The sequence below is a fragment of the Aquila chrysaetos genome, chromosome 16 (genome assembly GCF_900496995.4).
Source record: "Aquila chrysaetos chrysaetos chromosome 16, bAquChr1.4, whole genome shotgun sequence".
NCBI classification, from domain to species: domain Eukaryota; kingdom Metazoa; phylum Chordata; class Aves; order Accipitriformes; family Accipitridae; genus Aquila; species Aquila chrysaetos.
Genome location: NC_044019.1, coordinates 28,259,308 through 28,281,707, shown reverse-complemented (window position 1 = coordinate 28,281,707; position 22,400 = coordinate 28,259,308). Strand labels below are relative to the sequence as shown.

Here is a 22,400-nt window from a genome sequence, read left to right as displayed (position 1 = left end):
GACAAGCTGGGTTTGCGGCAAACCTGGAGTTACTTTCCTACAGACTAATGGCAGGTCGGGGCATGGGAACAGGGTTGGAATCCAACGTGTATGGCGGTATCTGAAATCCAAAGGACGTTTAGTTCCAGTTAAGGAATTTACCTAACCTTGGTTTCTTCAGAGCTGTAGATTTCATTGGTACTTTTACCTGTTTTGTGGGCTTTAGGTCCCCTTAGTCCACCTACAGATTTTTCACTGCTGCAGGACAGATGAGACATTTTAAAGATTTTTACTATTCACATAGCTTTGCAATCATAATTGCAGTTTCTGATGACAGTTAGAACATCCTTCTCTGCACCCTCAAAGAGAAGTCAGGAGGACCAAACCCTCGAGTACAGAATGACAGCTTTATGCAGTGAGTGAATCAGAAGTTTTGCTTGGGCTGAGCTCAGATGTTTGGGATGAAATTCTGAGGGAAAAGGAATTATGCTGCGGAATATAGTAGAGTCTATATAACAACCGTTTGAGCACTGGATCTGCACGAGTGGGAAACATTGAGCAGCTTCTGAACATTGCTTAGAAAGAGTAAACCACCACTACACAACAGAACTTGCACTAATATTGTTACTGTTTATTAAGAAACATGGAGAAATTTTAAAGGTATGGATAATACTTTTCCCTGAACTACAAATCAGAAAGATCTGAACAACTGTGGTCTTTGTCAGTGTCTTTCCCCCCCCTGTTGTCTTGTCTTTGCTTTTTAATGTTTGTTTCCATGATGTTTCTCTGTTTCTCATAAAAATGGATGGACTCTTCCCATCACCACAGCCATTTCTTTGCCATGGCAAGTGATTACAACTTGTTCAAAAACATTTCATATCCCTTCTTACAATATTACCTACTGTTACCACAAAAATCTGGTTAGAAAGGAGTTCTGGAGTGATTCCTCTTTTCACATTGTTGGTGAAAGAAAATAATTTCCTCTACTTCATCTCCAAAACCATTAGGTGTGTGGAAAAGAAGACTCTGCTGTCCACAGCGACTGGCTTTAGGCCTTTTAGTTTTTAGACTGCTTCTTGGTTTTTGGACTGCTTCTTACAGGCATTTTCTGAATTATCTGAAATAACAGAGACAAAGTCAGTTTATATTTAAAACTGGGTTTAAATTTAGCAAAACATCATTTCAGGACAATGTAGAACTAGAATATTACAGTCTAGGAATCCCAGAATAGTCTTATTCCAGTTTTGGTAACTGCCAGCCCTGTAAAAATAAAAAGCAGCTCCAAAAAGGCTTGCATCAGGTTAACAATGGAACTTTTATGTGTCTGTATAGACATCGGGAGATCAAAGGTCTGTAGGGAAATGTGGCAAGTAACCCAGTCCTTACCAGAGAGACTTACAAGCAGCTTCTGCTTGGGTCATACAAGAACTGCTGAAATGCACACCGAGGTTATTTCCCAATTCGGAAAGCAAGTAACTCTGCCTGTGTTGAAATCCGCTGTCCTAGCAGAACAGAACAGTAGCTATGACAGAATGATTGGTCTTCTGTCATGAAGAAGAAACTGGAAATGGGAAATGGGTCTTTCACCACTAATTTCTAAGACCTGAAGAACATGTTTCATACTAACCAGTGTAACTGCTGAATTCCCTCCCACAAGAAACAAGAATTAGTTGGTTTTGATTGTTTTTTTTTTTTACCTTAGTATGTATTATATATCAAAGACCTTTCTTACCTTAGCCCAGCAGGGTAACATGGCTATACCTGACACAATTAATATTTCAGGATACTTGAGAGACTAATGGGGTTATGTTTAGAGAGACTAATGGGGTTATGTTTACATTCAGTCACTTGGATCCCCCAGTTTGAAGGACAAGGTGTGAGTTTTTACTTTCTACACTTCAGCTGTCTGTGATGTAAGGTATGTGATCTCAGAAGTTATCAGCTTCACCGGTGGTGTTCGTCTGATCTTTATAGTTAACAAAGAAGATTTGTGGATCCTAGGGTATGAACATGTCTGTTTTAAGAGAAGAGGAACAGTGCCCAAGAAGTGCCTTTTTTTTGACCATGAAGGAAGCTTAGACTGATGAGATCAGATGGACTCACTTGTGGTGCAGATTTAGGTGAGATAAATCAATGTTCTTATCCATATTTGGAATAACTTGGGACAGCCTGTTGCTGAAGCTTATAGCTAGAATCACACTCAGCTATTTGAACAGAGTATGTCTTACATCTTGCTGTTACCACATTAATATATAATGCAATGGTATAGCGTTCAATACAATATAACACAAGATAATACATTATCAACAACTAGCAGCAGTAAAAAATAAGTATCACAAAGTCAAGCATCTACAACATAGAAGGTTTTCAAATTATGAAGAGATATATATATATAACTGGTAGTATTAAAAATAAATGTTGAAAGACCAAAAATTTCTAAACAGTTTCATTTGTGTCGGGTCATAATTTTCAAAGAAATAAATCCAGTACAAGAATTTTCTCCCTCTCTGACATGCTATTACTGTGCTTTGCCACCAGATGGCAGAGGCACCTATGCTAAGTGTCCCTAAACATACACTGATACTGGTGTTTACCGGTAAGTTAAAGACGGTGGAGATTTTGTTGGTAGGATTTTCTTTAGACATATAAGGATGCGATTTTTTTTAACCTTTCAGAACATAGTCATAATTCTCTCATACAAGTGATTTATTAAAATCATACAAGGGACAATATATAAAGGAAGAAGTGACACAATCCAGCATTCTATCTGGGGAGATAGCAACAGTGTTTGGGGAAGACGACTAAAGACAAGACAATAGGATTTTGTTCTGCGATGTGTTTTTAATAACTGATATTTCCACCTTGCAGTAATTAAGTTTCTGTACTTCTTCAGCAAGCTTTATGAGGGTAGCAATAATATCACCAAATCCATCCGAAGTTCAGTGTCTGCCAACAGAACTCTGTAAGTTTCTTTGTGCTAGAATGACTTAGGATTGGATTCATCCCACCTAAATTAGGGCATCCCACTGAAGCATCTCATTCTGGAGTCTAGGTGATTCAAGGTCTCTCAATAGAGAAAAAGATACCTTTAAAGGGAAAAAAATGGAGAGGGTTGAGTGTGAAAAAGTTGGTGCCATCTGCCAGTAAGCATGTACAAGTGTTTGAGTCTGATCTAGTCTTCCAAGCTGCCTCCGTACTCAGTGGAGAGAGACAGCTCCTGGAAATGATTCATGCCATCCTCAGGAAGAATTACTCTTTGAAAATGCTGGTTTCTCTCTCTCTCATAAATATAGAGGAAGCCCGACTAAACAGGTCACTTACATACAGCTAAAGTCCAGTGAGGAAATCTTCCTGTATATGTACCCCAAGTATTTGACACGTCCAAGTATTTGAAACAGTTCATCATGGAAACTTACCTCCCTGTCATGGTTTAACCCCAGCCGGTAACTAAGCACCATGCAGCAGCTCACTCACTCCTCCCCCTCGCAGTGGGATGGGGGACAGAATCGGGAAAAAAAAGTAAAACATATAAAAAAACATATTAAAAAAGTAAAAATAAAACTTGTGGGTTGAGATAAAGACAGTTTAATAGGACAGAAAAGGATGGATAATAATAGCCATAACAACAACAATAACAGAATATAATAATAATAATAGAATAAGCAAAACAGTACAATTGCTCACCACCCACTGACTAATGCCCAATCCCTGAGCTGCAGTGCCCCCCGACCAACTCCCCCCAGTTTATATACTGGGCATGATGTAATATGGTACAGAATACCGCTTTGGCTCCTCTGGGTCAGCTGTCCTTGCTGTGCCCCCTCCCAGTTTCTCGTGCACTCCCAGCCTCCGCTGGCAGGGCAGTATGAAAAGCTGAAAAGTCCTTGACTTAGTATAAACACTGCTTAGCAACAACTAAAACATCAGTGTGTTACCAACATTCTTCTCATCCTAAATCCAAAACACAGCACTATACCAGCTACTAAGAAGAAATTAACTTTATTCCAGCCAAAGCCAGGACACTCACGTATCGGTGTGGTGTGGACAACGGTGTTACGCCATGGTACAAAACTGTGGGCTTGGAGGGTAAGGCAGGTGGATTTCCAGTGCAGGTTGAGCCACCATCCCTGGAGGTATTAAAAAAGCGAGTAGACGGGGTACTTCAGGACATGGTTTAGTGGGCATGGTTGATGGTTGGACTCGATGATCTTGAAGATCTTTTCCAACCTAAATGATTCTATGATTCTATTTTTACGTATGTATGTGCCATTTCAAACATGCCTTATCCATGTCCGTTAAGCATAATGCATCCCAAATACAGCTGGTTTACTGTGCACATGAAGATTGTCAGAGCAACACATGGTGCTGCTTGGTTTGATATTTCAGAGCTGCAGCACATCTCCCGGGCATAGCTGTGCAGCAGATCTGGAAACATCTGACATATAGCGTATGCAACGTGTCTATACAACAAGCAGGATTCATCTCCCTGAAGTTAAGCTATTTAAATATTAGGTGATGTGATCTAATCTAGTTGTCTAGTCTCCCTTTATAATAGAGGAAAGAAACAGGCCCTCTCAGAGGATAAATAATCATATCCCTCTTACAAACTCATCTTAGGGGTCATAAATTGTCCTCTGGATCTGCTTGTATATAACCTTTCACTACAGAAAGAGCTGATAACCTAGTTAGTGTTAGATGAGATTTTTCGCATCCCACATCTCCTCCATCTTAGTTGCATCAAAACTCTTTGCTTGTGCTGCAACCGTGATCTGAGATATTTTATCTGCCCAGGGCACAGGGAAAGCTCTGGAAATGCTGTACAGAAAGAGCTGAGTGGCCACAGCACCAGCTACGTGTCTGTCTTTTGTAGCCATCACTGCAGTATCTAATTCCAATTTAAGACTCAGACAATGACAACACAGAAGACTATAATGGTTTTCCTTTGCAGATTGTCCAGACTTTCAGCCTTGTCGCTCAGGAACGCACAGACGCCAGTCCATTTGTTATGTCCCCAGGATAGATACGTGGGGGAGACTAGACTGAGAATAAACTTGTGCCTTGAGCCCAACCTTGTTTTCTGAGCAGGTGAATTGCTGCAAGGAAGTGGGAGGCTTTCCACTTTCTCTCTCTCTCCCCTGGTACAGTGCTGTCTTAAATTAGCCCTCACTCCCACATCAGTAGAAAGAGGAGGAAGATCAGAAGCATTGATGAGTCATTGGTCCTCCCGGTCAAGACAGATTTCCAAATATTTCCCATCTTTCTGCAAATGATATTTCTTTTTAATGGTGAATTCCTACTTGTGTAATCTTCCTTTGTATTAGAGGAAATGTTGAAATATTAAAAGGTCCTCTGGGTCAATTACAGTAAATTTCAACTGAGAAAAATACAAATGTATGATTTCTATAATTTTGGATCATTTCAGTAATAAAAAGTTTTTATTAGACATTTCAGAATGTATATTATAGAAATCATACACAGTCATGTAATATTTAATAACACTATTTTAAATTAGATAAAACTAGACAGGAAAATAGGCATGAACCATGTTTTATCTTACCAAGGCAAATGCTTCAATGTTATAAGATACCACTCCCCAAACTTGTCTGGCATTTAGAAACTTCTTGATCTAAAATGTAATAATGGATCAAAGTCAAACTATGCCAGCTGACTAGCTAGGCAGCTGGCTTAAAAGAAGGAAAACCAATTTAAAATACTCATGGATCAGGATCACTTAAGTCATTGGGAGAAACGTCTCATCTGGTGCAAAATGCTGTATCTAAATGGAGGACAAACAAGCAGATCTCCAGCTGATAGGAGTGAGCGTAGCTCCTGCAAACACCACGTAGCCAAGGCGTAGGTTAGAGGAAATCACCCCATAACACACAGAGGCTGGTCACCCTGTGTTGGGGTAAATGTGCTGTATTCCACTGACATTTCCCAGCTCTGGTGAATCACCACCACCTCTGATAAAATCCCTGGGCTAAATAGTACTCTATTACAGTAAATTTTCCAGAACTTCTTGTGTTGTAGAGTATTAACACCTCCACTGAAGATACTGGGTAAAAACTTGTGTGGTAAAAATAACTTTTGCACCACTGAAGCCTATAAACCAAATCCTCAAAACAGTGTAAGCACAGTTATGGGAAGCAGGTGGAAAAGTCTTCAGCTGTTATAAATCAATGCAAGTCTAATCAGAGCCCATGTCCAGTTTTTCAGCTGATGTTAATTTGTTTTGCTTCATTTGTTCAGCAGGTATAAATCAGGGGCATCAAGAGGTCAGAGTTGATATATGCTGCTGGACTAAGCTGATGTCTGAGGTAACCAGGAGCTGCCTTTGGAAAAAGGTTGGAGCTTCTGCTAGCAGAAGATTGCCGACAGAGTGTAAGTGTGCAATGTCACAGTGATGGCCCTTGGCCAAGTATTGCAAAGCTTGGGGGGGCCTCTGTACCCCAGGAATGTTGCTGCAGCTGCTTGGGTACAGCTCGTGTAAACTGGCACCGGCTCTTTTGTCACCTAAGGGACTTATTTTCCTATTTGCAATGAGTCTATGTAACCGAAAAACCAGATAGCTCCTATTGTCATTCAGTCTCTCAAGAAGTCTGTGGGTTTTAGCAGCTTGTGTTAAGTTAAAACTTGCTTCAGTAGCTTTTGAATTGGGCTGAATGGCCCTGTGTGGTTTTTTAGGTAACTGTAAGGAAACTAACAGACTGGGTAGCAGGATTAGAGGAGACTGGGATGGGAGAGTGAGTCCTGCTCGGAGAGGCAGAAGGGATGTAACCAGCCATCTTCACTGTTTTTTGTTCCTTACTGTTACTCAGGAACCTATTCAGAAACCCAGGTTTAGATATTTATCGGATATTTAATTAGTTTTAAGCTCTTCTGCTGTATAGTGTCAGCCCCCATTACCTGTATCCTCACAGTGAAATTGGCCTGCAAAGTGTTCATTGGCCTCCCCAAAGACATAGAAACTTGGCACATCTGTGCTAAATTGTTTCTCAGTGCTAGTATTGCTTTGTGCTGAACTTGCCACTGGATGCTACAGTAGAAGTAGTAAATCCAGGGGTGTTTTTTAAAAGAGGAAGAACCGTGGCAAATGTGAAAAGGGAAAAAAGTGAAATTTAAGTGGTTGATCTATAAATAATTCTGCATTTGTCTGCCATGCTAATCTTTAAGCATGCAAGATTTATCAACTGAAAATAATTGGGAATGTCATTTCCCAGGAACAGCTTATGGGAAAGATGTCCCCATATCTGCATGGGGGTGAGGGCAGACCGAAATAGCAGTGGTGGCTGTGCTGTAAAACTGAAGTGGCTCAGCTGGACTTTGGAGAGAAGTCACAGGATGGCAACGGCAGCGAGTCTAGGAGCAGAACAGTCCCTCTGCAAACCAAGGACAATGTAGATGAGTTTACCTTGGCAATTTCTGATCACCTCACTCCCTGTTATTGCCTGAAATGAGGTATGCTCTAGCCCCAGGTTGGGGTAGTTAGAGCTTTCTGCCGTTGCCAGCACTCGGTCTGCACCACTGCTGGCAGCGGCCGGTCCAGTCCTCCGGCTGCTTGACTGCATCCTGCCCTCAGCTGCACTTCTCTTGCTTGCTTTGGGCCCTTGCTTCCATTAGGTTCGTGCCTTTTCCACCCCCTGTGTGTTGTCATGTCTCCTTTTACTGCCTCCTGCCCTCCATCTCGAGCCAGGAGCATCCCACACAGCCAAACCCACCTCACCGTGGTGGTTCGCTTTCACCCCCAAACAGACCGGAGTCTTCCTCAGCCGAATCCTTTGCCCTGCCCATTCAGCCCCATCTTGGCATGTATTCACCAGACTGCACCAGCGTTGGCTGCAGCCGGTTCAGCCACCTAGATGTACAGAGTGTTTCTGGAGCTGGCCTTGCAGTGGCAGTCACGTTATCCTTGGCCCCGAGTTGTTTTTCAGCCTGAAACGCATTGCAGTATAATGAGGCCAGAGCTGATGTTTGCCGGTGGGGGCAAGTGGCATCTCTGTGTAGTCTGTTGTTGTGTGAATATATTCTGGGGTGCCAAAGGCCTTTTTGGAACAGGGGACTCGACCCTGCATTTCCAAGTATCTAATTAGCAGCCTTCATTTGGGTCTGTGGGTTGGTACACGTGGGGAGATGGGATGGAGATACCCTTGGTTATTGATATAGTAGGGAAAATGGGAGAGGAAATGAGGATTTGGGAGTCTTGATCGAACTATGGGGTGCTTGTGTGGGGCAGGGTTTGAGATGTGAGCTGTGCTGGCAGAGCTGGAGGGGTTGGCTGACAGGCTTCTCAGCAGTTACCTTTGGCTGCCAGCCCTGAAAGGAGTGTGTTGTGCAGGACCAGCTTGGGGATGGTCAAATACTGGAAGAGGTTGCCCAGAGAGGCTGTGGAGTCTCCATCCTTGAAGATATTTAAAACCTGGCTGGACACAGTCCTGGACAGCCTGCTCTAGCTGACCCTACTTGAGCAGAGGTGTTGGACTGGATGACCTCAAGAGGTCCCTTCCAACCTTAATGATTTAGTAATTCTGTAATTTGTGTTGAGACAGCCCTGAAGAGCTGGAACTTACTGCTCACTACCAAGGAGATGGGGAAAAAGGGACACAATTGCCAGTTTTGGGAGGGGGCTCTTCCTTCCCCTCCCAACCCCTTCAATAACCACCTTCCTCTGCCACCCACTGCATTTACCAGGATCCTGCTGTGTTGGGCTCATGGCCATTTTACTGCCAGTGGTAACCTGCTGCCTGAGGCAACCTGTCTGCTCGAAGACCCCAGAAGAGGTGGCAGAGAGACCAAAGTGGGCAGGATTAACATGCTGGGCACAATGAGAGACCCTTTTGGTGGCGAGTGGGTGGATTTTTGAAAAGAGCATGTCCAAGTTGAGCGACTTTCCTTCCTGACTGTGTTTCAGGCTTTGTTATAGTTTGGATCTCTGAGCACAGAGAAAATTCAAGGGTCAGTCTCGTCTCAGTCATACTCCATGGCACGAGGCTGCGGAGCAAAACCCATGGGTTTTAAAACCAAAAGGACCCTGCTGTGTCTGTGGAAGCAGTGGGGTCTGGACCTCCTGCGGGATGTGTCCTGTCACACTTCAGCTATTTTACTGTGAAAGCTTTCTTCGTGTGAGGCAATCTGTTCTGTAGTCTGTGTCAGTGATGGACATTTTTGTTCAATGCAGGATTTCTCAATTGCTGTTTTTTTTTTCTCTCAGTGTTATGGTATGTCCTGTTAAGAAGAAATGTTTGTGCTGGGGAGGCAGAAGGGAAAGTGTGCCAAATGGGCATGCCAGGCTGATAACTATTAGTAGATGACTAACAATTTTCATCTGATGATAAAGTCCCCATCAGAACCAGTGCTGAACTTTGGCTGTTTCTTTTTGTTCTATCTGTAATCGCAAACCTGTAATTTCCTAATTTCTTTAAGTTCCACATGTCCTCTAGGGGAAGTACCTGCTATGTCCTTTGTTTTATTATGAGGAAACACTATGCAGATCACTGCAGGTATTGATTTGAAATAATTGCTGGGATTTTGACAAGGAAGCCAAATGCAAATTCCATATGGTTTTTGGGAGCCTGAGTCTCAAGACAAGCAATTTAATATAATTGATTTGTCCCTCCAGGAGACAGCTTGGGATGATTTTAATAAGGCCTCAGTAGATGCTGTTAAAAAGTTGGTGCCTGACAAATTGCAATGGTGCAACTTGGCAGGCGAGTTTACAAGTGTGTGTAAATTGGCTCCACTGTGCATCATTAAAATCTCAAGTTCTTTCTCTCCTGGAAATTAGCAGCTCTCTGAGCTTATGCTCAAGTTTGATTATTGCCCTAACCTAGAGGACAGTGAAAGACTACCTCAAAGGAAAAAAGCTCCTTTGAAAACTGGCAGGATCTCTACAATGCTTTTGTTAAATCCCAAGAAAACTGAAGAGATCCTGGTCTAATCAATTTTATTTAAAGATGATGGGTCAAGCGGAGCTATCTGCATTGCACTGTTGGGGGGCGCAGCTTTAAAACTGTTTGGATTGGGCTGGTTTCAAATATCTCTCTTCTGTGGGGCGACACACTGCGGACTAATGAATCTGGTCTTCACAGCAAAAACTAAAATCAGAAATGGTTCTTGGCAAGGATAAGGCTAACCCAGAGCTGTTCCAGGGCTTCTGCTCTGCAGATCTCTTCTGGCTGCTCCTTCTTGCCAGAACCTGGCAAACAGGGGACAAAGTTTTGAATAAAATCCCAAATTTAATTTTAGAAGAGAGGACCCTGTCAGGGAATCTGACAGTGAGTACAGAGCCCATCTGCAATGTGAGTTGCAGTGTGGGATTATTCCTTTGTTAAGCATGAAGACAGCAGAATACCACAAATGAGTTTATCCCTGTGTCTGAAACACAAATGGTCATTAGAGAAAAAGGAGCATTTTCAGCAGCCAAGTCTGTAATCAATCTGGGCTCATGATAAGCATTCCTAGCTGGAGAGCTCAAGACTTGACAAAGCTCAGTAATCCCACAGTCAGTCAAAATCAAGTCAGTTTGGTCATGTTGCGCTGGGGATGGTCCTGGCATGGCAGGAGGGGTGGGCAACAAAGCTCCTCTCCAACAACTGCCCCTGTGCTGTCTCTGAATTGAGAGATGTGGCCAACATTTTTGGTTTAAACTGTCACAGAGTGGCAGGCCTGGGATAGCTCTAATCCAGCATATCAGCTGGTGCATGTCTGTACTCTGCAAATAGATTGCTGAGAATTTGTTGGTTTGGGTTTGTGTTTTTTCTTTTTTTTAAATGACTGTTTTATTATAAAATGTAATGTAAGAACTGTAACTTTAAAGTGTGCATCCTCAGCTAGGGATTTCTTGTGGAGGCCATGGCAAAATGAACAAATTGAGTTGTAGCAAGTGACTTTGGATGACTGAGCTATTTGGGTGAATAAGGTACATAATGAGTTTCCACTGTACTACATATACCAGCAGCTTAGGGGTATAGGATAGCAACATTTGAGGGATTTACACCATCCAAGTACCTCCAGACTGCTTTGAGGTATTACAAGATGAGGAATACTACCTGGGAAATTTTGTTTTGTTGTTTTTTTTACCTTGAGGTAGAATACCCTCTCTACAGCCAATATGTCATGTCTGCAGGCATTTGGGCATAGGGCCTAATTTTTTTTTCCTGAGCAATGTTTCAGAGTTGCTGCAATTACTGCACATGGACTGAATATTTCGGTATCTAGGGTATGCAGAGGCTAGTAAGGCTATTCTTATGAAGCATTTATTTATGTAAAATTCACTAGGCCTTGGCAGGCATATGGTAAATAAAACTGATTAAAATAGTAGTGTGACAGGCACAGCTGAGGAAGCTTTTGGTAACTGTTGATGTTTTTCATGAGCTTAAAGACTGTGTTTGCATGTGGCATATACTAGTGGGGCATGTATAGTTTGCAGGCATTATAATACTGGGGATTAGGCCTTTGTAGTGTTGGGCTACCAATGTCACAAATAACCTTGTTAAATGGAAAGCATGATTAGATTAGGCTAAAAGCATATCTCAAATACTGTTCTGTGTTTCTACTTCTAATAACCCAACTAAAAATATCCCTGCAGCTAGACATCTGAGTGCTAGATGTAGAGTTGAGACCCAGCAGCCCAAAGTGCTTTCCATAGTCCTGGGTGACTGCCGCCTTGATGGGACCGATCCATCCCACCCCAAAAGAAGCATTTAAGATTTACAATGTGAACCTCCCCTTGAAGGTGTTTATACTCACATGTGTTACCACACCACTACTTTTTAGAAGTTTGCATTTTGGTGAGATAGCTAGCTATCACATGTAGATCATGCTGGCGGCTAGCAATGAAGAGTTTAGCAAAGTGTCAGGTGTTGTTGTACTAAGGTTGGATTATCAGCACGGGGCTTTAGACATAAGGTCTCAGATTAAAAATCGTGAAAGCAAATAGTAGGAGGCCCCTTTTCGTGGCCAGTATTAGCACATCATCTCTTGGCTATAGTACAGCAACGTGCTTTTGAAGCCTTGCACCACACAGATTTTGCATGAGGTATTGCCCTCTTGTGGTTGTTCAAGGGAAGGATGGGTGGCTGTCAGTGGAAGTGGCATGAAGCCAGTTTAGGAAGATGGAAGGGCACAGTCCTAGTTCTTCTCACAGCTATGGATGAGATCGATCTCTTTATTGTATCTCTTTCTGGCATCTGGGTTTATTACAAAATGATTACCTCCATTCTTTGTTGCAAAACTTCATGGGAAGTATGATGCCTGATGGTCCTAGGGCTAACTATAGTATGCAGATAAAGATCTGGACAACATGGATTGATTCCAGCCAGAGGTCTACGCAACCATGGCAGGATAGGCCTGTGCTTTGTCATCCTTGGAGAACTCCAATTTATTTTCTGACATATACACAGAAGTCTTGATTTTGTAAGTCACACACTGCAAACATAGCAAATGGGCTTTAAGAATGATTGACAAACAGTATCATTCATGTTAACAGTGCAGAAGTTATGGGCAAGTAATACTGGAATAGGAACAGGTCTGCCGTGCCGTATGTCAAATGGAAAGTGGTGGTCCCATAAATGACTGCATAATGCATGGATGCTTTCTGGAACCAGAGGGGAATTTTTTTAGCTCTTCAAAGTAGTGCTGGTAATTTACATTCCTTCTTATGCCAGGGTACACATCTGCTTCAAGTAATGCACAGATTTCACAAGTGGTTTATCTTCTGTCATTTCTGTAGGGGCTATACAAAATTAAAAGGTTGCTCCTGTACAAGAATTGGAGTTTACCCATAAAATCAACACAAATGGCATTTATACTGGCACATGATGCTGTGTCAGCTGTTACCACTGCCCTTGTCAAAGGTATGATCTTCTGCAGAGTAGCAGTTGTCAAATTTATTTTGACTCAGCATGTGTAAGTGATAGATTTCAGGCTCCAAAGCAAGAAAAATTGGTTTGAAAACAATTGGTGATTAAGTAATTTTAAGGCTGTAGTTTAATCTGAAGAAATTGGAACACTGGATGCTTGTGAGATGTAAAACTTCAGTAACCTGGAACGGCACCTGAGGTGAGCTGGCAGGACCTAGGGAGAACACCACCATCTCTTTCTTTTTCCTGGGAGTAGACTCGAGTATCAAACCACAGCCCTGTAAAGAGGTCCTACGACATATAAGTCATAGGAATCAAAGGATTCAGGGTGAAGAAATAGTTTATCACACTGCTAGCCCCCTCTGACAATACGCTGGAAAAGCCTCATATATGCAATAAAGGTAGCATCCAAAAAAGCTTCAGAGATGCTCCTCCTCAGATACATCTTCACATGTTTATAAAACCTCGTTAAAGGAAAGAGGTGTTTACCCTTGCAGTCAAGCTAGAGTTTTTGCCAGTGCTTGCAGATATCTGTATGAATATTTCTATGCTGCTGAATCTGGACCCATCACTTTCTTAATAGATGGATGTTCCTGAGTCTACAGTGAAGTCATTATTTTGTCATATGTAGATATTCTGATCAGATGTAGAAAGAAGAAAAAGGATAGTCATGTTTCCTGGAGATACAGACAAGTATGTATTACCAGTAATTAATTCTTTGTAGCAGTGAGTATTTCCATGTTAAGTTTCTGTTGTATTTCACCTGAATAAGTTCCCTGTTTTAAGAAGAAGTGATGCTGTGACTTAAAGCACCATGTGGCTTTTATTTCTGCTGACTAAAATATTTCTTATGGTAGTTTAAGCTTTAACTTTGGTCCGGTTCAAGCTGGAAGCAAGCTTCTGTGAGAACATGAGACAACAGATGAGCCTGTCTCAGATGGGATATCATAGTCACCTATTTGATTTGCTCTCTGTGTCTCTTACAAATGGGAATGTGTTACAGTATTCACACCATCTCATAATCATGCTTTAATTTGCAAACAAGGAGGCATTTGTGCTGAACTTTGCTTTATTTCTCTATAGGGCTGCTATATAAATCATTACCATAAGTACCAAGTTACATTCAATGTAGCAATGCAGGGTAGATGGAAAGATCCTACAATGCCAAGTTTTCCTAGACTTCTTTGAATTGGGAAAAGGGTGGGCACTGGGGAGAAGTCCAGCTAGATCCTAGAAATACTAATACTGTTATGGAAGTCTGTAGGGTAAAATTTACAGAAAGGAGGTAGGTCTTTGATTGTATACTAGATGATATCTCTTTTTATATCGCACTGAATAAAGCTGAAAAAAACCAAAAAAGCATCTGGGGTATACTACCTGTCTGTTGATTAAGAGAGATTTAATTCTTCTGTGATAGCATTACTTAAAAAAAAAAAAAAAAAAAAAAAAAAAAAATTAGGTCTTTAGCTGCAGCTAGTAATCTAGACCCCTTTGGTTATATTGTTATCACTAAACAATTTATGCTGAAAGGATTTCTAGAGACTGTACTTCACCCCCCTTGCTCAGAGTACAGCTACCTTCAAAGCCCAGTCAGGTTGCTTGGGGCTGTGTCCAACCAAGCTAGCCACCACAGAGGAAGTATCTTTGTCTTCAACTTTCAGCTCTTCAGTCTGAGAAGATGGCTTGCAAGAATTAGACTTTTTTGACTAATCACTGTTAAACTTAATACCTATATTTTGCCTTTTACATTAGGTATGTGTGAGTAAAATTCAGATATTGAGTGTGGCAATGCAGACTTGCAAATGTTCTGAACTGCAAAACAGACCAAAAAATTCACACTCTTTAGAAGTGGGATGCAATTTTGACTAAGTTAAACTTATTCTTTCTTCCAGGTACACCTCTACAATCATTTCTACAGTGAAAGACAAGATGCAGAGAGTCAACCTATCAGTGGTATCTGAATTTGTTCTCATAGGCCTTTCTGATGCTCCGGAAGTCTGTTTTCTTCTTTGTGCTGTTTTTGATGATTGATTTGGCCACTATGGCAGGCAACATCACAATCCTTGTTGCCGTTAGCACAGTCTGCACAACCCCATGTACTTCTTCCTAGGCACCTTATCCTTATGTCCTGCTATCACTCTGCCGAAGATGCTGGAGGCCTTGTTGCTTAAGAGCAAGGTGATTTCATTCACTGGTTGCGTGTTCCAGCTGTTTTTCCTCATTGGTCTTGTTGGTACAGAGATTTTTCTCTTGGCTGTGATGGCTTATGACTGTTACGCTGCAATATGTCATCCACTGCAGTACATGAATATTGTAAGTATGAAATTGTGTGCTCACCTAGCCATTGGCACCTGGGTAGTAGGATTTTTAATTCTCTGTTTCACACATCTTTGACTTATACACTTTTTTTTTGTGATTCTAATCAAGTTGACCAATATTGCTGTGATATTCCTCCTATGCTGGCCCTCTCCTGCTTGCCTGCTTACAGTAGGGAACTGGTAATTATCACAGTTGCTGGGGTCCTTGGAAGCAGTGCCTTTGTAGTCACTCTGATGGCGTATATCTATATACGTATATCTCTTGGCTATCCTGTACATGAACTCTTCTGAGAGCAGGCACAAAGCTTTCTCCACTTGTGGTTCTCACTTGGCAGTAGTATGCCTTTTCTATGGGACCACCATTTGCACATATGTATGGCCTTTCTCCACCTACGCTCCTAATCAGGATAGGATAGTTTCCATGCTCTGTGGAATTCTTAATCCCCTGCTAAACCCCTTAATCTACAGTCTGAGGAACAAAGAAGTTAAATGTGCCCTGAGAAGAATGATCAGCCAGGTAAGAACTGCTTTAGCAAGACAAGAACATCTGTCTCTGGTGTCCTGTGGAGTCCAAGCAATTGGATAGGCACTGCAGTTTGTGACTGATCTTCTCTAACTTTAGCCATCTAAAAGTTAGATGCTGGAATCAAAATGCCTTTTCTGGGCTCCCTTTACAGTTAAAAAGGGAGAGGTGTGCACCTCCAGCAGGCCAACTGGATGGCACAGCTTTAGGTCATTATCACAGGAGGAGATGGCTTCAGCTGGTAATGTTTTCGGCACTGAGCACAGAGGAAGCTTAGAGGAGAGCCTTGACCTTAGACACAGGTGTTGGATGTGTCTCTTAGAGTGTGAATGCTGGGAATTGGTAGTGCAGGCATACTTAGATATACATTCTTCTGTACTAAAGCAGCTTATAGGACTGGTGCCTCTTACTGACCACAGAATTTTTCCTGCAGAAAACGTAAGCAACGTTCTTTGTGGGAGATTGACTGGAAGGAAGGCTCCTTTGCCATCATTTAAGGTCATCAGTCTGGGTGTGTTTTCAACCAACAGCTTGAGATGGACCTTGGTCTGTGTTCAAGTGCTGTGGCATGTCATTCCAGCTGTTGTGCCTGGTGCTAACTAACTGATGTGACTTTGTTGTTTGCACACTACTCCTTACTAAAACCAAATGTCAAGGATGTATTTCTTAGTGGCCTTTTTTGTGGTTGCTGTCTTAGTGTAAAGGATAAACTAATGACTTTCCTGCAGGAACTTGTATCTTAGTGGTAACAAATGCACATTCTTATTATTAAACCAGTGGAAATAATTTCAGCTTCATCCATTCTCAGCTGTCAGTCATGTTGACAATGGGTTCAAAAGCCAACAGTAATGACCAAAGAGCTTTTCCCTAGGGTAATACATTCTGGATTTTCTGAGGTTTACTTTTGTGTGGTGTGTTTTTTTTTTTTTTTTAAAGTATATATCACGAACTTAAGAAAATGCATGTAAATCTACCCAAGACCACTTAAATTTCAAAATCAAGCATTAAGAAGTTGGTAAGGCCACCCATATAGCTGTAATGCTACAGAGCTTCCCACAGAGTTCAATGTCCTGACCTACAATAACGTTGGGATTCAGTTCCCTAAACCCAAGTTTTAATGGCATGCAAGATGACCCAAGGTTATCTTTCCTGATCCATAGTTCCTGCTCCATAAAAAGTACAGGCTACTTAGTCACATTTCATTTCCACCGAGTGAAAAGATCAGAAGTCCTCTACTACCAAATGGGGGCTATTTACCTATTATGAGCAGAGCAGCAGATGTTTACACAGGGTTTCCTGTGACTATTGAGCTATGACAGTGGAAACCATTTTTGAAAAAAAGCCATTTATTCCAAATCCATCTGACAAATCACAAGACACACATCAATGTAGGCAATTCCCCTACATCAGAGGACCTGAAGGGAAAAAACAATCCTGGTGTTCTTAAATATCATTTTCAACCACAGGGTGCTTCCTCAGTGAATAATTGTAGAAGGTTCAAGGTAGTAGGTTATATTTGTTCCTGTGGTATCTCTAACATCCTTTTTGCTGGAGACTGGCTTCTATGTTGGTACCCTGAAGTTTATCCTTAAGCTAAGTAGTGTAATTCCTTTTCAACACAACTGTCCCTCCACCTAGCTTGGAGTTCATGGTTTAATTTCAGTGTGCCCTGAAATGCACCCATAGTCCAGCTCCTCTAGGGCATGATGAGTGCATGGTCTCCAAGTAACACATTGTGCTACCCTGTAATGGTAAGAAGATGTCTCTATCCTGCTAGATCCTACAGAGGTAGTGTATGTGCTTCCATGTATCAGATGGCAGAAACAGAGGTCTCCACATTGTCTGAGGTGGAAGTTGGATGTAAACATACTTGATCCTTTTTAAAAGGAAACCTCAAATATATTAAATTATGTTTTAGGGATTAGTCATGAAATCTCTCTCCTGTGCTTGTTGTGTGGGGTGTTGCTGGAATTCTCCATTCCCTTCAGAGCAACCCTGCTCTGCTATGAGGAGAAATGCAGAGGGATTACTTGGCTGCAGAAACAAGTTTGAAACATGTGGTATGGTCAGAAGTACAAGTTTATTGTCTAACTCCAGGCTGTGTTGATTAGACTTGGGGATAATCATCAGGAAGCCACTGGGTGGGTCCACAGGTGAATCTGAAATCTATAAAGGTGGTACTCTGGACCAAACAAACAAACAAAAAACCCATAGAATAAGAGGCTGCTGAAAATGCCGAGGTGTGCAGAAGGGGCTGATGGCCTGTTCCTGCTGCTATGAGAGCCTGGAGTCCCCTCTGCACATTCTTTGTGCTGCAGCCTTTGGGGTGAGGCTGAGCCCCTGCCACAGCCAGGGCTGGGCAGAAGCTCCAGGAGGAGCAGCCATCTTGCCCAGGCTTATCCTCATGGCCTTGTCCTCCTGCCGGGACAGCACAGCCTCCCAAATGCCCCTGAGCCCACCTTCCCTTTCCTGTCCCCAATGCAGCAAAGTCCCGGGCTGGACGCAGGTGGCACTAGTGCCTGGTGACAGGGGCACTGCAGTGCTGCTGCAAGGTTGGGCTGTACCGGCTGGGGGTCCCCGCTGGGCTGGAGGGTGTTGAGGTGGGAGGTGGCACGGCCGCCTGGGGTGGCATTCCCTGCAGGAGGCCAACAGGAGTCCATCTGCCTCGTATGTCCGTGCTGCTGCAGGTGCTCTGGGAGCATGCCCCCCAGCCCGGAGAGCTCTCGGAGCTGCCAGGGCACTGTCTCCTTGAGGACCACCACCTCTGCCCTTTGTGGCCTGCCTCGTGCCCACACGGCTTGGATGCTGCGGTCCCCTCCGTGCTGGTGGTCCCCTCCGGAGGGACGGCTGCGGTCAGGGGGTGGGAGTCACCCGTAGCGGTTCTGCTCTGTGCCTTGCAGCAGCCCCAATGGCCTCGTGGGGCTGGCGCCACGAAGCCTCTGTGGGGCACCCACGCGTGTGCTCCTCGCCAGGGGCTCAGGACTCGCGTCCGTAGCGGGGAACGCTGGGACGAGGCCTGGAGAGAGCAGGGCGGACGCTTGCCCTGCTGAGGCCTTCGCCACCCCCGGAGGTGTCCTCAGCACTGCACCCGTGGCAGCCGTGTCCATGGCGTTGCTGGAGCTGCAGGATGTGCTGGGCAGGGTGCTGGCGTCCAGGGCTGCCTGGCTGCCCTCCTCCCTGGGCCCAGAGCCATAGAAATGGACTGGCTTTTGGCAGATGCCCGGTGTTGTGGGGGCCCCGGGGCAGGGGAGCGATGCCCCGAGCTGCTGCGGTGTGTCCCGGTCCGGCTGGATGAGCTGCTTCAGCGTCAGTGGGGGAAGAGGCACGGCGTGGCCCCAGGGGCCCAGCCCCAGCCCGCCCCCGTTTGGGCAGGGACTGCTGCACTGCCACGGGGAGCCTCTGCAGCTTCATCTCCAGGCATTTTCTTGCTATATGCAACCACAGTTTGCTGCGCACCTCCCGGCTCAGCTCCAGCCTGGAAGTGATGACAGGTGCTGCAGCGTGGAGCCGGCTCCTGTCCTCAGTGTTGGCCTGGACTATGCCCTGGGTGCTGGAGTTGTTCTCATGGCCAACATCATTCTTCGGCAGGATGGCAGATGATCGTGCCGCCAGTCTGGCTTCTGGCCCTGCTGCCCCCTTGTCCAGGCTGGGAAGGACAAGGGGGTCCACGGCTAAAGCAAAAGCCCACAGGTGCTTCTCGTCCCAGGGCGACTGGCCCCCGTCCAGGCGCAGGAGGCTCTGGCTCGCCGCGTTCGCCAGCGCTGGTCCTTGGATGGCTGGATCCTCCGCAGAGCCGTGCCGGTTGTGCAGCTCCTGCTGTCCCTCCCTGGGTGCCCCATTGCCCTGGTCTGTCCCAGGGCCAGGGGCCCCAACACGCTGCCCTCCTGGGGGAGCTGTGGGTCCACAGGAGCGAGCAGCGGAGCAGCGGTGGGAGGCACGGCACCAGCAGGGCCAGGGACTCCTTGGTGGCGTTGGGGTCCCCTCCCCAGCTTCCAGACTTGCTCCTCTTGGATGTTGTCTGCAATGGCGGTTGCATTCGCCTGCAGCGAGGGGCGCAGCCTGCACCGTGGCAAGGGCTGGCTCTGCCATGCCTGGCAGAGCTATGGCAGGACACGGCAGCCCTGCCGCCGCTGCGCCCCTCGCTGCGGGGACAGCTGCACTGGCACGGGCAGAGTCCCCAGCCGCATTTCCAGTCCTGTCCTTGCCACGTGCATCTTCAGGGCACGGGAGGCTCCCATGACACGCAGCGTCCGGGGGAGCGGGCAGACCTCCTCTCCACAGGGCTTTCTCCCTCTGCATCTCCAGTCAGTCCCGTATTTCTCAAGCTCTCAGAGACTGAGGCTCTCGGGGGAGCTGGAGGAGCTGCAGCCGTGGCAGGGCAGGTGGCCCCGCTCCACCAGCTCCTCCAGGTCCTGCCACGCCGCCTGCCAGGTGCCGGCATCCGGCGTGGCGGAGGCCCCGGTCCCAGCCCATGCTGACAGCACCAGCTGCTGCAGCTCCTGGGCAGCTGTGATGCAGTAGCTGCAGCGCCAGGGCCCGCACAGGGGGCCCCCGGGAGCACCTGCATACCAGGGAGAGGTTTCCTGAGCCGTGGGGGGCCGGGGTCACTGGGACCACCCGTGGGCCGTCCCCCCAGGCTGCTCCGCAGCGCGACTAGGCTGCTCTGAGAGGCCCTGGCCTGGCCTGGGGGGCACCTGCGCACCCGCGGGGGGACCCCCAGGGGACTTACCTGGCTCTGGTGCCACCGCTCTCCGCCTCCATCTCCGGCGTCACTGTCTCTGGCCGTCACCCTGTGGGCACAGGAGTGTGGCACAGTCACCCACCTGGGGCCAGTCCCTGCTAGCGCTGGCCCCGAGTGGCCCCCCCTGCTCGGAGCGGCCCCGTACCTGTTGCTGACGGGTGATGGCAGGATGGCAGATGATCGTGCCGCCAGTCTGGCTTCTGGCCCTGCTGCCCCCTTGTCCAGGCTGGGAAGGACAAGGGGGTCCACGGCTAAAGCAAAAGCCCACAGGTGCTTCTCGTCCCAGGGCGACTGGCCCCCGTCCAGGCGCAGGAGGCTCTGGCTCGCCGCGTTCGCCAGCGCTGGTCCTTGGATGGCTGGATCCTCCGCAGAGCCGTGCCGGTTGTGCAGCTCCTGCTGTCCCTCCCTGGGTGCCCCATTGCCCTGGTCTGTCCCAGGGCCAGGGGCCCCAACACGCTGCCCTCCTGGGGGAGCTGTGGGTCCACAGGAGCGAGCAGCGGAGCAGCGGTGGGAGGCACGGCACCAGCAGGGCCAGGGACTCCTTGGTGGCGTTGGGGTCCCCTCCCCAGCTTCCAGACTTGCTCCTCTTGGATGTTGTCTGCAATGGCGGTTGCATTCGCCTGCAGCGAGGGGCGCAGCCTGCACCGTGGCAAGGGCTGGCTCTGCCATGCCTGGCAGAGCTATGGCAGGACACGGCAGCCCTGCCGCCGCTGCGCCCCTCGCTGCGGGGACAGCTGCACTGGCACGGGCAGAGTCCCCAGCCGCATTTCCAGTCCTGTCCTTGCCACGTGCATCTTCAGGGCACGGGAGGCTCCCATGACACGCAGCGTCCGGGGAGCGGGCAGATCTCCTCTCCACAGGGCTTTCTCCCTCTGCATCTCCAGTCAGGCCCGTATTTCTCAAGCTCTCAGAGACTGAGGCTCTCGGGGGAGCTGGAGGAGCTGCAGCCGTGGCAGGGCAGGTGGCCCCGCTCCACCAGCTCCTCCAGGTCCTGCCACGCCGCCTGCCAGGTGCCGGCACGCGGCGTGGCGGAGGCCCCGGTCCCAGCCCATGCTGACAGCACCAGCTGCTGCAGCTCCTGGGCAGCTGTGATGCAGTGGCTGCAGCGCCAGGGCCCGCACAGGGGGCCCCCGGGAGCACCTGCATACCAGGGAGGGGTTTCCTGAGCCGTGGGGGGCCGGGGGCACTGGGACCACCCGTGGGCCGTCCCCCCAGGCTGCTCCGCAGCGCGACTAGGCTGCTCTGAGAGGCCCTGGCCTGGCCTGGGGGGCACCTGCGCACCCGCGGGGGGACCCCCAGGGGACTTACCTGGCTCTGGTGCCACCGCTCTCCGCCTCCATCTCCGGCGTCACTGTCTCTGGCCGTCACCCTGTGGACACAGGAGTGTGGCACAGTCACCCACCTGGGGCCAGTCCCTGCTAGCGCTGGCCCCGAGTGGCCCCCCCTGCTCGGAGCGGCCCCGTACCTGTTGCTGACGGGTGATGGCAGGATGGCAGATGATCGTGCCGCCAGTCTGGCTTCTGGCCCTGCTGCCCCCTTGTCCAGGCTGGGAAGGACAAGGGGGTCCACGGCTAAAGCAAAAGCCCACAGGCGCTTCTCGTCCCAGGGCGACTGGCCCCCGTCCAGGCGCAGGAGGCTCTGGCTCGCCGCGTTCGCCAGCGCTGGTCCTTGGATGGCTGGATCCTCCGCAGAGCCGTGCCGGTTGTGCAGCTCCTGCTGTCCCTCCCTGGGTGCCCCATTGCCCTGGTCTGTCCCAGGGCCAGGGGCCCCAACACGCTGCCCTCCTGGGGGAGCTGTGGGTCCACAGGAGTGAGCAGCGGAGCAGCGGTGGGAGGCACGGCACCAGCAGGGCCAGGGACTCCTTGGTGGCGTTGGGGTCCCCTCCCCAGCTTCCAGACTTGCTCCTCTTGGATGTTGTCTGCAATGGCGGTTGCATTCGCCTGCAGCGAGGGGCGCAGCCTGCACCGTGGCAAGGGCTGGCT

General features: G+C 47.1%; 1 pseudogene; it reads left to right on the top strand.

The window, feature by feature from the left end:
- Window positions 1-14,765: 14,765 nt before the first annotated feature.
- LOC115351612 lies at window positions 14,766-15,740 on the top strand (annotated as a pseudogene).
- Window positions 15,741-22,400: the final 6,660 nt, after the last annotated feature.